The sequence below is a fragment of the Gossypium arboreum genome, chromosome 3, assembly GCF_025698485.1.
Source record: "Gossypium arboreum isolate Shixiya-1 chromosome 3, ASM2569848v2, whole genome shotgun sequence".
Lineage (NCBI taxonomy): Eukaryota > Viridiplantae > Streptophyta > Magnoliopsida > Malvales > Malvaceae > Gossypium > Gossypium arboreum.
In genome coordinates this window covers 21028541-21043967 of record NC_069072.1, presented here as the reverse complement: position 1 = coordinate 21043967, position 15427 = coordinate 21028541, and the positions used below count along the sequence as shown (strand labels likewise).

Here is a 15427-nt window from a genome sequence, read left to right as displayed (position 1 = left end):
GAGGCATTACTAAACTTATTCTATCCCTTAAATAGGTTTAAATTGTTTATTTAAGCATTTCGGAATGTGCTGCCATTCTGCGTCATAGTCGCCTAAAAATTCATATCTTGAGTTCCGAAACTCGAAATTAAGATCCGTAAATTTTTCCTGAAACTAGACTCATATATCTATCTACTAATTTTTTCATAGATTTTGACTTGGCCAATTAGTACAGTTTATTAGTTAAAGTTTCCCCTGTTTCAAAACTCGACTGCACTAACCTCTTGTTACTACGAACCATGTTTCTTCCTGTACAAAATTCATATCACTAAGCCGTTTGTTTCTCTTAAAACTAGACTCAACAAGGATTATAACCATATAAAGTATACCTTCTAATTAGTTTTGTAAAATTTATGGTGAATTTCCAAAGTTGAAACAGGGTTCCAGAAATTGCTCTGACCCTGTTTCACTAAAACTCAGATATATCATGAAATATAATACCTTTACCTATTTTTCTTATTCCATAAGAAAATAGATATAATAAGCTTTAATTTCATATATTATTCATCTTCAAACTATGTTTATAAAATTTTTAGTGATTTTTCAAAGTTACGTCATTGCTGTTACTTGAATCTGTTTTTAGGTTACTTTCACATTTTTCATAATTTTCATGTGATAATCACCATTCAATCATACATATTAATAAACATGCATATCATCGGCCATTTTTATTAGCTAATCACTAGCAAGTATTTACACATCATTCATTGTTCATATTATACCAAAAGTGGCTAAGTTTCTATACATGCCATACACAAAACAAAACGTCTAATTATACCGAGTTATTTCTTTGATAGTGTGATCGGCCTCCGACGTTTCCTTCGATCCCCGAGTGGCTAGATAAGTACTATAAGAAGAAGAAAACAAAGAGATTAAGCACTAGGCTTAGTAAGCTTACAAGCAAATAAATCACAACATTCAACATAATGGATAATTATGCATAATATCATCTAACATCATAAATTTCTTTACTTCTCAATTTCTATCTTCTTCTTTATTCCCTTACCTTCTTTCTTACCTGACCTTTCCTTTTTCATAAGTATAATCTACTTTTCCTTTGTTGTTAATTCACTTTAATTTAACTCGTATCCTGACCCGTTGAACCACTCGGAATACTAAGGATACTAGGTCGCTTCTGTCTATCAATATCTCGCCAATGCCATGTCTTTGACATGGACTTACATGAATTATTCTGCTCTCCAATGCCATACATAATATGGACTTACATGGCTCAATCCTGTCTCCAAAGCCATATTTCTAATATGGACTTACATGGCTCATTTCGCTCACATCTGTCAACCCTAATATCCTAACATTCCTAGGGTTCAACCGGCTTTCTAACACTTTTCCTCTGTCACTTCACCTTAAATTCGACTTTAAATATTTTCATAACATAAATATATAAATGCTGAAATTGACAATAATAATGTAAAATAAAAGAATATTGCATTTATTTCATCAGTAAACTTACCTCGATACAAAATGTGACTAAACTTTACAATTTAGTCCTTTACTTTTTCTTTTCCCGATCTACTCTCAATTTCGCTCTTCTTGATCTATAATAGCAAATTTAGCTTATTTAATATCAACATTTATCAAAACAACCCTTTACTCAAACTTTGGAAAAATTACATTTTGCCCTAAACTTTCACATATTTGCACTTTTGCCCTAAGGCTCGTAAATTAAACTTCATCCTATTTTCTTATGTTTTATGACATGCTGATCATTTTTCCCTTCTATGGCAACATCAAATTCACACACTAACATGTACTTATGACTATTAGGTATTTTTACCGATTAAGCCTTTTTACTCGTTTTCACTTAAAACCAAGTAGCACAAGTTGTCTAACATAATTTAAAAACTCATATTCCATCATAAAACATCAAAATACACAAATTTCACCTATTGGCATTTTTCCAAATTTGATTCCTAACTTAAATTATTGCTAGCATAAGCTTTATCGAGCTACCGGGACTTCAAAAACGTAAAGATCATTAAAAACGGGGCTTGGAATCACTTACTATGAAGCTTGAAAGTTGAATAAACCCCAGCTATGGAGAGAGGTAAGGTTCTGCTGGTAACTTGAAGAAGATGATACAATTTTATCATCTTTTCACCTTTTATTAATGTTAATAACCAAATGACCAAAATGCCCTCCTTACTAAACTTTCAAAAATTCCTTCCATGTCCTAATTTTGTCCATGAACTTAAAATTGGTCAAATTACCATTTAAGATCTCCTAATTAATATTCCAAAATAATTTCATACTAAAACTTCTAGAATGCAAGTTTTGCAAATTATTCGATTTAGTCCCTAACCTCAATTTAAGCACTTTATGCATAGAATTTTATCACGAAATTTTCACACAATCATGTAATCATACCATGAACCTCAAAATAATAATATATATATATATATATATATATATATATTTTTTACCCTAAATTTGTGGTTTCGCAACCACTGTTCCGTTTAGGCCCTATTTCGGAATGTTACAGGGGGTCTGAATGACCATTCAAAACCACACCCGTAATAATATTTTTACTTTTTTGGACCAAAATAGCCTGCCTCTCTTTTTCATCATTTTCACTCAGATTTCTTCCTCAACATTTATCCCTAAAGTGAACCTTAGAAATTAGTTCCTTAAACGATGACAAATCAAACATCTATTCGCCCTTCATCTTCATCTTCCTTCTAGTTGAACCTCCTTATTTACAATAAGTGCATTTGATTCCTTTTTTTATCTGATTTTTTTAGTTAAAGTTCTTTCACTTCTTTCAACTTTTTTTCCCCTTTCGTATTTGGATATAAACTAGCAAAGCAAATTGTAAAACCAACAAAGCAAATTGTGCCTAAATGAAATATTCTGTGTATCAATTAGGCCTGGAATGATTGAGTTAATCCTATGTTGGATGCATGTATATATAATAAACAGGCGTATTTCTATCTTGATTTTTTTCAATTTTTTGTTAATTTGATTTAGGGGTTTTTTTTTAAGGTTACTGTTTCTGATTGTTTTCTTCAATTTCGTTGTTTAGGTATCGAGTGTCAAGCTAACCAAGCCAGCGCCACCGGTGAGGAATTCACTGTTGCTTGGGGTATGTTCGATTTTGGAAATGTTGAAAAGCAAGTTTGGGTTACCAAAGAAGTACTATTAAAGGATATAGTAGATGTTGTTTTGGATTGTGTAAGCATTGGTTACTTTGGTGAACCTATAATTATAGTCGTATATATGCTAATGTTGAATCAATTAAGTACTATTAAAACATATAGTAGACGAGTTTTCAATTGTGTAAGCCGTGTTTACTTTCAAAAGTAGTGGTAAGTTGTTTGGTTTCACTATACATTATACCAAATAGAAGGTTTGAGATTTGTTGTCTATTTCATTAAATAGGAGTTTTGTCGAGTTGTAAAAGAGAACAAATTAGAAACTTTTGAAGAAATGATTATGACACTTTTTGTATTTTATTAAGAACATACCCTGTTATTATAGCTTTTAGTATGATAATCGTGATGATTTTTTTCCTTATGATATCGATAATGGTGATGAATCAATTATGTAAATGGGGGCTATTAAATCTTTACGTCTAATGCTTTGCTTTTGTTATAATTAACGCCTAGTATCATTTAGATACGTTATTTTGTAGATATAATTGAGCAAGTTGACTCGTTAGGTGGTTTGCTTAATTGCATTTGCTGATTGATCGCGTGGTTTCGTGATAGGTTTTAAATATTTATAATTACTCGTTCTTGAATTAACTATTATCGCGATGTAGGCAAGTGTACTATCGAACAGTAGTATAGTTTTAGCAAGACCGGATAGTCGAACCCAAAGGAACCAAAATTACTAATAATGACTGTCTTTTTATTATCTAGCCTAAGAATAACAAGGTTTTGTTTTAATTGACTAATTATCTAAACTAAGAACGCACAGAGAAAAGAATTGGGGAATTGTTTTTGGGAAAAATCGATTGACTTAAGACAATACCTAAGGAAAAATCCACCTAGACTTTACTTGTTATTCTGGCTCCGAATCGGACGATTTATTCATTCAACTTGTTCCTTAGAGATCCCTAAGTTATGTTATTATCCCTATTCAATACTAATAACGTCTAATCCCTAGATTGAATAACTGAGACTTTTCTTTAATTAACACTCTAGGGTTGCATTAACTCGATCTATGGATCCCCGTATTAGGTTTCACCCTAATCCGGCAAAATCTTGTCACCCTATGTCTAGGCGCGCAATCAACTCCGCTTAATTATGACAAATGTACTCTTAGACAGGGTCTATTCCTCCTCTGAATAAGAGCTTGTCTTGAATCAGTATCTTGGGATATTAAAACAAGAATTAAGAACACATAATTAAGAACAAGTTAAATATTTATCATACGATTCAGAAAATAATAACAAGATTCGTCTTAGGTTTCATTCCCCTTTGGTATTCAGGGGTTTTAGTTCATAACTAAATAAGAAAACATTTTAGAATAATAAAGAATAAAAAACATAAAGAAAACCCAAAACTCTTGTAGGGAAATTGAGGAGAGATCTTCAGTCTTGATGATGAATCCGGCTCTTGAGATGGATCAATTGGCTTCCTTGGAGTAATTCCTTACCCCCTATTCTCCGTCTCCTTTTTCCTCCTCCTCTAGGGTGTGTTTATAGGCTTTGGAATGCCTAAAAGCCCTCAAAATTGGCCTTTTCTGAATTGGACTCAACTTGGGCTCGGCAGGGACACGCCCGTGGCACATGCTCGTGTTCGATTACTTCAGGCCGTGTTCGAGCCTGCCAAATTGACACGGCCGTGTGGTCTGCCCGTGTGAGGAGGTCCAGGCTGTATTGATTTCGTACTTTGGCCCATTTTCTCCATTTTTGGCCCATTTCTCGTTCCTTTCACTCTCCTATGCTCTCCTAAGCATAAAACATGAAATTAAAGCATTAGGAGCATCAAATTCACCAATTCTAATGAGAAATCATTCATAAAATGCATTAAACATGGGGTAAAAATATGTATAATTTACGGTTATCAAATACCGCCACACTTAAGCATTTGCTTGTCCTCAAGTAAAATTCTCAACTCATAATCAAAATAAATTCTTCTCAACTTATAATTTCTATCGATAATATCTCACATTAATCCATAAGTAATCATACATTGAGAATTCAACTAAAAGAACATAAAAGTTTCAAACATTCCAAGTTGAGTATTTAATCATGCAAACATAGGTGTCTCTCCGCATCTAAGTAATTACCTTTGATTTAGAATATCACTGAGTTTCCCATCCTCACTAAAGATTCACTCAAATCACTCGAGGTGTTTAAGGACAATAAATGAAGCACTCAATAGTCAATAATGAAAAGTCATTACCATAGGCTTGCATGAAAATCAAATCTCCACCACTATAATTTAAGATGATACATCAATCAAAAGGTCTTTAAAGGGTTGTAGTGAGGCTTGGTTAGGGTAGTGTGGTCACGAACTGAAAGAAAGGGTTAGAATCGAGATTGAATTGAAAAATTACCTAACTATTAAAAGAGTTAATCTTCACTTGTGTACAACAGAGCTTCTTCTCAGAATATGAAATTACAGATATGTATACATAGTTTGTTTTTTTAATTAAAAAGAAGTTAAATAATCATAGACTAACTTTTAAGAACAAAACATAGCTAAGCAATCCATTCAACTTAAATCTCGACAAAAATAGGGATTAATTTAGGGGATTTCAACAATAATGGGTTAAAGGTTAATATTAAGGGTAATACAAGAAATGGTTTGTTATGCTCAAGGGGGTTTACTAGGGGTTAATCGTAAAGGTAGGCTTTTCATGGCATGAGTGGGTTAATACTAAGTGCCTTAATCATTTTGACATATCAAATCAAATGGTGTGGTCTCGACATGCATAATCAAGCACGTTCCAGAATAACAGTTCAATACTAACGCACTCAAAGCAATATAAAAGTGAGTATGAAAGAATTAATAGATGCTCAAAAGGCTCAAAAATCTCACAAAAAATTATGGCTTTTTGATGTTAAGACTTGTGAATTCCAATTCAAAGTAATACCTAGACTTGGGGAAACAACCTATAATTTTAAATTCTTAAAAATCAACTTATCATGCTTGATTCTCTAATGTCTTAAAGTTTAAACAATCAATGCATAAATCCCTGTGTTTTAATTCAAGCTATATCAATCAAAATCATAAATTAATTAAAATTTATCCTAAATATGATATGAAAGCTTTTCAAGAGAACAAGACAATCATTTAGGGATTTTTCTGATAATGAAAAAAATATTCCCCCACACTTAAGACGTACATTGCCCTCAATGTACAAAGATAGATATTAGAGTATATAAAATTAAAATAGGGAGAGAAGTGAAACTTCCTGTATTAAGAATGGATGATATTCTTGGATTAATGAGATCGAGTATTGGAGATAACTCTGGATGGCAAGCTTGACTCTGAAGGTAAGCCATTTTTAAAAGGAAAACAAATGAATCTTAAAAACAATTGAATCTTAAAAACTTAATGAAAGAAAAATAAAATAAGATAATTATTCTAATTTTTCAAGTGGCACGGCCAGTGCACACGCCTATGTGGGTCGTGTCCCGTCCGTGTTCGTCGCAAATTGTAATGTCGTCACATGGCCTTCTCGCACGCCCATGTGTATAGGCCGTATGGCTACAAGAACGTGTCGCATGGCCGTGTCTGGCGTGGTTCGCTTCTCCCACGGTCATGTAGGTTTTCGCACGCCCGTATTTATTTGGCAGATTCGACCACGGCCATGTCGTACAGCCGTGGCATTTTATCGTAGCCCGTGTTTGGGGAAATCTTCTACCCTGTTTCTGCATGGCCATATTGCACGGCCATGTTTCTATCCGTGTTGGTCACACGACCTTAAGAACGGCCGTGTGCTAGGCCGTGTGGAGTTGTTAACCTGTGCTTTAAGTACTCTGTTAGTGACCTAAATGTTTAGAACTTGAAATGTAAATAATTTAAAACCGTTAGTATTCGGGTTGCCTCCCGAGAAGTGCTTGTTTATAGTCTAAGCTTGACTGTTACCTTGTTGGTTTATTCAGGGCAGTTTGTGGAGTCGTAACTCTTCTCCATCGACTTTATAAAGTTTGAGACGGTGTTCATTTACTTTGAAAGCACCGTATGATGGGTAACTTACCTCTATTGTGCCATGTGGAAGAACAGATTGAATTACGAAGGGTCCTGACCATCATGATTTTAGTTTCTCGGGAAATAATTTGAGTCTTGAGTTGTATAGTAAGACGAGATCTCCAATTTCAAATTGTTTTCGTTGCTTTAAACGAACGTCATGGCACCGCTTTGTTGCTTCCTTGTATAGGCGTGAATTTTCGTATGCATTGGCTCGCCATTCATCAAGCTCGTTCAACTGCATCAACCTATTTTTTCCTGTAAGTTCGGGATCAAGGTTTAGAAGTTTAATAGCCCAAAAAGCTTTATGGTCTAGTTCGAATGGTAGATGACAACTTTTTCCATAAACAAGTCTGTAAGGTGATGTCCCGATGGAAGTCTTAAAAGTAGTTCTGTAAGCCCATAAGGCATCGTCTACTTTTGTTGCCCAGTCTTTTCTGTTTGTTTCTACTGTTTTTTCAAGGATCCGTTTGATTTCTCGGTTTGCTACTTCAACTTGTCCATTAGTTTGAGGATGGTATAGGGTGGCTGTTCTATGATGAACTCCGTATTTCTTAAGGGTTTTCTCAAATTGGGTATTACAAAAATGAGTGCCCCTGTTACTGATAATTGTTCTAGGTGTTCCGAATCTCGAGAAGAGTTTTTTAAGGAAACGTACTACCACTCTAGCATCATTAGTAGGTAGAGCTTGGGCTTCTACCCATTTGGACATGTAGTCAACTGCTACTAAGATGTTTTTATTCCCAAATAAACTGGGGAATGGGCCCATGAAATCGATACCCCAAATGTCAAATATTTCACATGAAAGTATGTAGTTTTGAGGCATTTCATCACGTTTAGATATGTTACCTGTCCTTTGGCATTTGTCACATGAAGTAACATACTGATAGCATCTTTGAATAACGAAGGCCAATAAAAACCTAATTTAGGTATTTTGTGTGCGGTCTTAGTTCCACTATAGTGTCCTCCGGTTGGCCCTGAGTGGCAGTGTTCCAATATTTTTGATGTTTCTGATCTTGTAACGCATCTTCTAATGACTTGATCTGCACATCTGCGAAACAGAAATGGGTCATCCCAAAAGTAGTTTTTCACATCATTAAGGAATTGCTTCTTTTGCTAGTGTGTTAACCCTTTTGGGATAATGTTAGCAGCTAAAAAATTTGTGATGTCTGCAAACCAAGGTACCTCAGAGTTAGATGTAACGAAAAATTTTTCTTCAGGGAACGAATCATTTATTTCAACGTCATCTAGTTCTCCGGTATTGGATTTCTCAAGCCTGAAAAGATGATCAGCCACGAGATTTTCAGCTCCTTTCTTATCCCGAATCTCCAAGTCGAATTCCTACAATAGGAGAATCCATCGAATGAGTCAAGGTTTTGCATCAGTTTTAGATAAAATGTAGCGAAGGGTGGAATGGTCAGTGTGAACAACAACTTTAGACAATATGAGATACGATCGAAATTTATCAAATGCAAAAACCACAGCTAGCAACTCTTTTTTCGTAGTAGTATAATTTTCTTGTGCAGCCGATAAGGTTTTACTGGCGTAATAGATAGGTTGAAAATACTTGTCTCTTCGCTGTCCCAATACTGCACCTACTGCAAAGTCACTCGCATCACGCATTAGTTCAAATGGCAAGTTCCAATCAGGTGCAATTATGATTGGAGCATTAATTAATTTGTCCTTTAAAGTATTAAATGCTTCTAAACATTCCTGATCGAAGTTAAAAGGTATATCTTTTTCTAACAATTTAGTCAAAGGCTTAGCTATTTTAAAAAAATCCTTAATAAATCTTCTATAAAAACCAGCATGTCCTAAAAAGCTTCCAATAGCCTTAACTGAACTAGGAGGTGGTAATTTTTTTATTGTTTCTATTTTATATTTATCCACCTCAATCTCTTTACTAGAAATTTTATGCCCTAATACAATACCTTCTTAAACCATGAAGTGACATTTCTCCTAATTAAGCACAAGGTTTATTTCCTCACATCTTATTAAGACTCGTTTTAAATTTTTAAGGCAGAGATGGAAAGAGTTACCAAATACTGAAAAATCATCCATAAATACTTCCATGATATCTTCCACGAGTTCGTCGAATATGGCCATCCTACAGCGCTGAAAAGTGGCAGGAGCATTACATAATCCAAAAGGCATTCTACGATAAGCGAACTTACCATACGGGCATGTGAATGTCGCCTTTTCTTAATCTTCAGGAGCTATTGGGATTTGGAAGTAACCAGAGAGTCCGTCTAGAAAGCAGTAATACATGTGTCCGGATAATCTTTCCAACATTTGATCAATGAATGGCAAGGGGAAGTGATCTTTTCTTGTGGCATCATTTAGTTTCCTGTAGTCTATGCAAACTCTCCATATTGTGACTGTTCTTGTTGGGATTAATTTATTCTTCTCATTGGTCACAACCGTCATGCCTCCTTTTTTGGGGACAACCTGCACTGGACTTACCCAAGAACTGTCAGAAATAGGATAAATAATTCCATCATCTAGAAGTTTAATTACCTCGGCTTTTACAACTTCCTTCGTGTTGGGGTTCAGACGTCTTTGAGCTTGCACACACGGTTTGTATTCATCTTCCATCAAAATTTTGTGGGTGCAAAAAGAAGGGTTGATTCCTTTAATGTCAGAAATTTTCCAAGCTATGGCCTTTTTATGTTCTTTTAATACTTGGATTAATTCCTCTTTCTCCTTGGGTTGCAAATTAGAAGCAATAGTAACTAGTAATGTAGAATTATTTCCAAGGAATGCGTATTCTAAGTGGTTTGGTAATTGTTTAAGTTCTAGTTTGGGAGGCTCCTCAATAGAGGGTTTTTGCTTAAGTTCATCATTTATCTTAACGCCCTCATATTCTACTTGTCTTGACGAATGGTCATTAGGTTCCTCACATGTCTCCTCGCCTTGCGCTGGATACGGTTCTGTCGTCTCCTCTTGTACAATTTCCTGAAAAGAGTCTTGAGTAATATGATCAATAGAATCAATAAAATAACATGAATCATCCTGCTCCCTAGAGAATCTCATAGCATCTTAAATTTTAAAGATAATCTCCTTGTCACCTACTCTAAGTACCAATTTACCCTGACCCATGTCGATTACAGCTCTAGCAGTGGCTAGAAATGGGCATCCTAAAATTAAGGGTACTTTCACATCTTCATCCATGTCAAGCACAACAAAATCAACAGGTAATATAAATTTATCTACTTTTACGAGTACGTCTTCTATAATACCCCTAGGATATTTAACAGATCTATCGACTAATTGAATACTCATCCTAGTAGGTTTAGGTTCCCCAAGACCAAGTTGTTTGAACATTTTGTATGGCATCAAATTAATGTTAGCGCCTAAATCAGCTAGTGCTTTTTCAACATTCAGACTACCAATTAAGCAAGGGATAGTAAAACTTCTTGGATCTTTCAGTTTGTTTGGCAGCTTGTTTTGGAGTATGGTTAAGCACTCCTCGTTGAGTTCTACTGTAGATAAGTCATCGAACTTCCTTTTATTTGTTAGAAGCTCCTTTAAAAATTTTGCGTAGGTAGGCATCTGCGAGATGGCATCAACAAAAGGTAAGTTGATATGTAATTGCTTAAAAAGTTCAAGAAACTTACCGAATTGTGCATCAATGTGATCTTTTTTCAATTTTTCTAGATATGGAACTGGTGGTTTATATTCCTCCGGCACTGGTTTGTCACTATTTTTAGGTTTTTCTTCCCTCCTTTCGATTTCCACGGCTTCTTATGCCAACTTCTTTTCAGATTCCACTAACACTTTCTCACTCCTTAATGTAGCTGCTTTGACATGCTCTTTTGATTTGGTGTTACTAAGTAAACTTCCTAGTGGTCTTTCCGAGATCAGTTTGGATAGCTGGCTTATCTAAGTTTCGAGCCCTTGGATCGATGCTTGTTGATTCTTAGGTGCTGCCTCGGTATTCTGAAAACGGGTTTCTGACACTGATATAAACTTTGAGAACATCTCTTCAAGGTTTCACTTCTTTTCCTGTTGGTAAGGTGGTTGCTGAACCCGGAGGATGTTGTGGTCTTTGATTTCCTTGGCCTCCCCACGAAAAATTGGGATGGTTCCTCCAACCTGCATTGTAAGTGTTACTAAATGGATTGTTTTGAGGTCGAGGATTATTATCCATGTAGTTTAGTTGCTCGTTATCCATGTTATGGCCATAAGGTTGGTATTCCGAATGGTTTGTTCCACCTCCACTTGCTTCGCACTGCATTACTGGGTGAACCTGTGAAGAATTAAGAAAACCATCAATCTTTTTATTTAAGAGTTCTACCTGATTAGAGAGCATGGTGACCGAATCGACATTATAAATGTCGGCTGTTTTCATTGGCTTTGTCCTCATGACTTGCCACTGATAGTTATTTAGTGACATCTCCTCTATAAACTCATAGGCATCTTCCGGTGTTTTATTATTTATGGTTCCACCAGCAGCTGCGTCAACCATTTGCCGAGTCGAAGGATTCAGACCAATGTGGAATGTTTGAACTTGGAGCCAAAGCAGTAACCCATGGTGAGAGAACCTTCTTAGTAAGTCCTTGTATCTCTACCATGCATCGTAGAGGGTTTCTAAATCCATCTGCACAAAAGAAGAGATGTCATTACGTAATTTAGCCATTTTAGCCGGCGGAAAATATTTTAGTAAGAATTTTTCGGTCATTTGTTCCCAAGTAGTAATTGACCCTTGTGGTAACGAGCTCAGCCACTGTTTAGCTTTGTTCCTTAATGAAAAAGGGAATAACCGAAGACAAATGGCATCATTAGAAATGCCATTGATTTTAAATGTATCGCAAAATTCCAGAAAGTTTGCTAAGTGAGTGTTGGGATCTTCATCCTGCAAACCATCAAGCTGAACAAATTGCTGTAACATCTGAATAGTGTTAGGTTTTAATTCAAAAGGATTTGCAGCTACAGCAGGTCTAACTATGCTAGATTCAATTCCTGTTAAAGAAGGTTTAGCATAATCATACATAATGCGTGGAGCAGGATTTTAATTAACTGCAATTGCAAGAGGTAGCTGATTGCCTTGGTTTTCAGCCATCTCTTCGGTTGGGGGTTGAGTATCGTCTTCTTGCTCGTTCTCCATGTATCTTAAGCTTCGCCTTATTTTGCTTTGGTTTCTATGAACTGTGCGATCGATTTCTTCGTCAAAAAGTAGTGGCCCTGACGAGTTTCTTCTAGTTATAAACTATAAAAAGCTGCCAAGAGACGGAAAAAAATAAATAAATAAATAAGTAATAATAATATAAAATTAAATTGCAAGAAAAATAAATGGGTAAAGTAATAAAAATTGAGTGTTCCTAATATTTTAGTTCCCCAGCAACGGCGCCAAAAACTTGATCGTGTGGTTTCGTGATAGGTTTTAAATATTTATAATTACTCGTTCTTGAACTAACTATTATCGCGATGTACGTAAGTGTACCTATCGAACAGTAGTATAGTTTTAGCAAGACCGAATAGTCGAACCCAAAGGAACTAAAAGTACTAGTAATGACTGTCTTTTTATTATCTAGCCTAAGAATAAAGAGGTTTTGTTTTAATTGGCTAATTATCTAAACTAAGACCGCACAGAGAAAAGAATTAGGGAATTGCTTTTAGGAAAAATTGATTGACTTAAGACAATACCTAAGGAAAAATCCAACTAGACTTTACTTGTTATTCTGGCTCCGAATCGGACGATTTATTCATTCAACTTATTCCGTAGAGATCCCTAAGTTATGTTATTATCCCTATTCAAGACTAATAACTTCTAATCCCTAGATTGAATAACCGAGACTTTTCACTAATTAACACTCTAGGGTTACATTAACTCAATCTATGGATCCCCTTATTAGGTTTCACCCTAATCCAGCAAAATCTTGTCACCCTATGTCTAGGCGCGCAATCAACTCCGCTTAATTATGACAAATGTACTCTTAGACAGGTCTATTCCTCCTCCTAATAAGAGCTTGTCTTGAATCAAGATCCGGGATATTAAAACAAGAATTAAGAACACATAATTAAGAACAAGTTAAATATTTATCATACGATTCAGAAAATAATAACAAGATTCGTCTTAGGTTTCATTCCCCTTAGGTATTTAGGGGTTTTAGTTCATAACTAAATAACAAAACATCTCAGAATAATAAAGAATACAAAATATAAAGAAAACCCAAAACTCCTGTAGGGAAATTGAGGAGAGATCTTCAATCTTGATGATAAATCCAGGTCCTGAGATGGATTAATCAGCTTCCTTGGAGTAATTCCTTACCCCCTATTCTCCGTCTCATTTTTCCTCCTCCTCTAGGGTGTATTTATAGGCCTTGGAATGCCTAAAAGGCCTCAAAATTGGCCTTTTCCGAATTGGACTCAACTTGGGCTCGGCAGGGACACGCTCGTGGCACACGCCCGTGTTCGATTACTTTAGGCCGTGTTCGAGCCTGCCAAATTGACACGGCCGTGTGGTGTGTCCGTATGAGGAGGTCCAGGCTGTGTTGATTTCGTACTTCGGCCCATTTTCTCCATTTTTGGCCCGTTTCTCGTTCATTTCGCTCTTATATGCTCTCCTAAGTATAAAACATGAAATTAAAGCATTAGGAGCATCGAATTCACCAATTCTAATGAGAAATCATCCATAAAATGAATTAAACATGAGGTAAAAATATGTATAATTTACGGTTTATCACTAATTGTGCACGTTTAGCGCAATTTTAGTTTTTTTTTTCATCTAAAAGCTTTTTGATTTGGCCAAAATTGAATTTTTTAATCTTCATTTGGTGGGTTTATATAGTTAGCCCAAATGGTAAATCTCAATGTAAATAAAATTCCCCGATTAGAATAAGTAAAGTGTCGTAGAAATTAGTAGGCTCATCTTTACCTACAAACATGTATATATCGGAAGAAAAATGCCTTGAGCTTATCCATTATATGTTTTTACTATAATCTATGAGCTGTATGTATCATCTCACTTTAGCTCCAGCATGCTTTGATTTAACACTTTGTTGAGAAAATGATGAAAGCAGAAAGGACATTGGATTGAACTGGTGGGGAAAGTTTTGCTTTTACAAATCAAATGTTAGGAATGAATTCTGTGCACTACCCTTTAGACTTAACAAGCTTTTCCCATCAATTTAACCTTTTGAAAAATAAATATTTACTGTGACAAATTTTTTTTTTTCAATTCCATTTCTTAAGTTACATTTATCTTCCTAATTTTCCTTTTTATCCTACATCTTTATTCAAGAAGCTATTTTTGAGTCACCTTGGCTAATCTAAGAGCTTCTTTTACCTCATGTTACACTATCTCTTCTTTTTCCTTTATCTATCTGTGGTTCTTTTCTTACTATCTAAATGTTACACTCTTTTATTTTACCTCATGTTTTTTAGTCACTTTGTTTGAGTTGTAATTTCTATCTATCGTTCTTTTCTTATGAAACCAACGGTTTTCAATAAATGATGCGTTTTGTTTAATAAATTTAAAATTATGATTTCTCATAATTATAACAGAGAATTAGCATGTGGTTTTATTTGAGATTTATTTAGATATAAATTTTAAAATTTTAATTTTATTCTTATTTAAATAGGCACATATTTCAATTACCAACTTTTTGTATTTTGTATTAATTAGCTTTAATTATAAAAGGTATTGAATATATATTATTTTTATTTATTAATTAGGATTATACTTGCATTTTTAGTATAAAAAAACCCGCATTTATGGGATCACTTCACTTTGTTTGAGTTGTAATTTCTTCCTTTAGTATAATCACCGTAATTATTCATGCCGAAATACGAAGGTAGGTTAGACAAGATAGTTGTAATTTCTATTTTGTGCTTTATAAAGAATCTTAATATGTATTGTTCATTTTTCTTTGATAGTTTCTTATTGATTCCTCTTCTTATTTGGCTTGTTTGATTGCTTCCTCCACCCAGAGTTGAGCATCTTGTATTCACTGAATCACTGTAAGTTCTTTGGCAATTAAATTCTTTGATTTTGTTTTACTGTTATTGAAATTAGCATTGGAGAAATGTGACCCTTTTACTACGATTTGAAGATATGTAATACTTTAATTGTAAATCCCCTAAGCCGTATCCGTCGACGGAACAGGGTTACAGAGTACTACCGAGGATGACTGAATATGTATAATCAATTCGAGTCAAACTTACCATTCATAATTGAAAAAATTCAAACTGTCCCTTAAATGGGCCCTTGAGGCCCAATATTA

At 34.8% G+C, this 15427-nt stretch overlaps 1 long non-coding RNA gene and 1 other non-coding gene across 2 annotated transcripts; one reads left to right on the top strand and one right to left on the bottom strand.

The window, feature by feature from the left end:
- Positions 1-678: 678 nt before the first annotated feature.
- LOC128290682 (uncharacterized) lies at positions 679-1567 on the bottom strand. The gene is made up of 2 exons (XR_008280470.1): positions 1511-1567; positions 679-886 (listed from the first exon to the last, which is right to left on the bottom strand). It is a non-coding gene; the product is annotated as an uncharacterized LOC128290682 (long non-coding RNA).
- A 10161-nt stretch (positions 1568-11728) lies between these two features.
- On the top strand, positions 11729-11835 carry LOC128291361 (small nucleolar RNA R71). The gene has a single exon (XR_008281137.1). It is a non-coding gene; the product is annotated as a small nucleolar RNA R71 (small nucleolar RNA).
- Positions 11836-15427: the final 3592 nt, after the last annotated feature.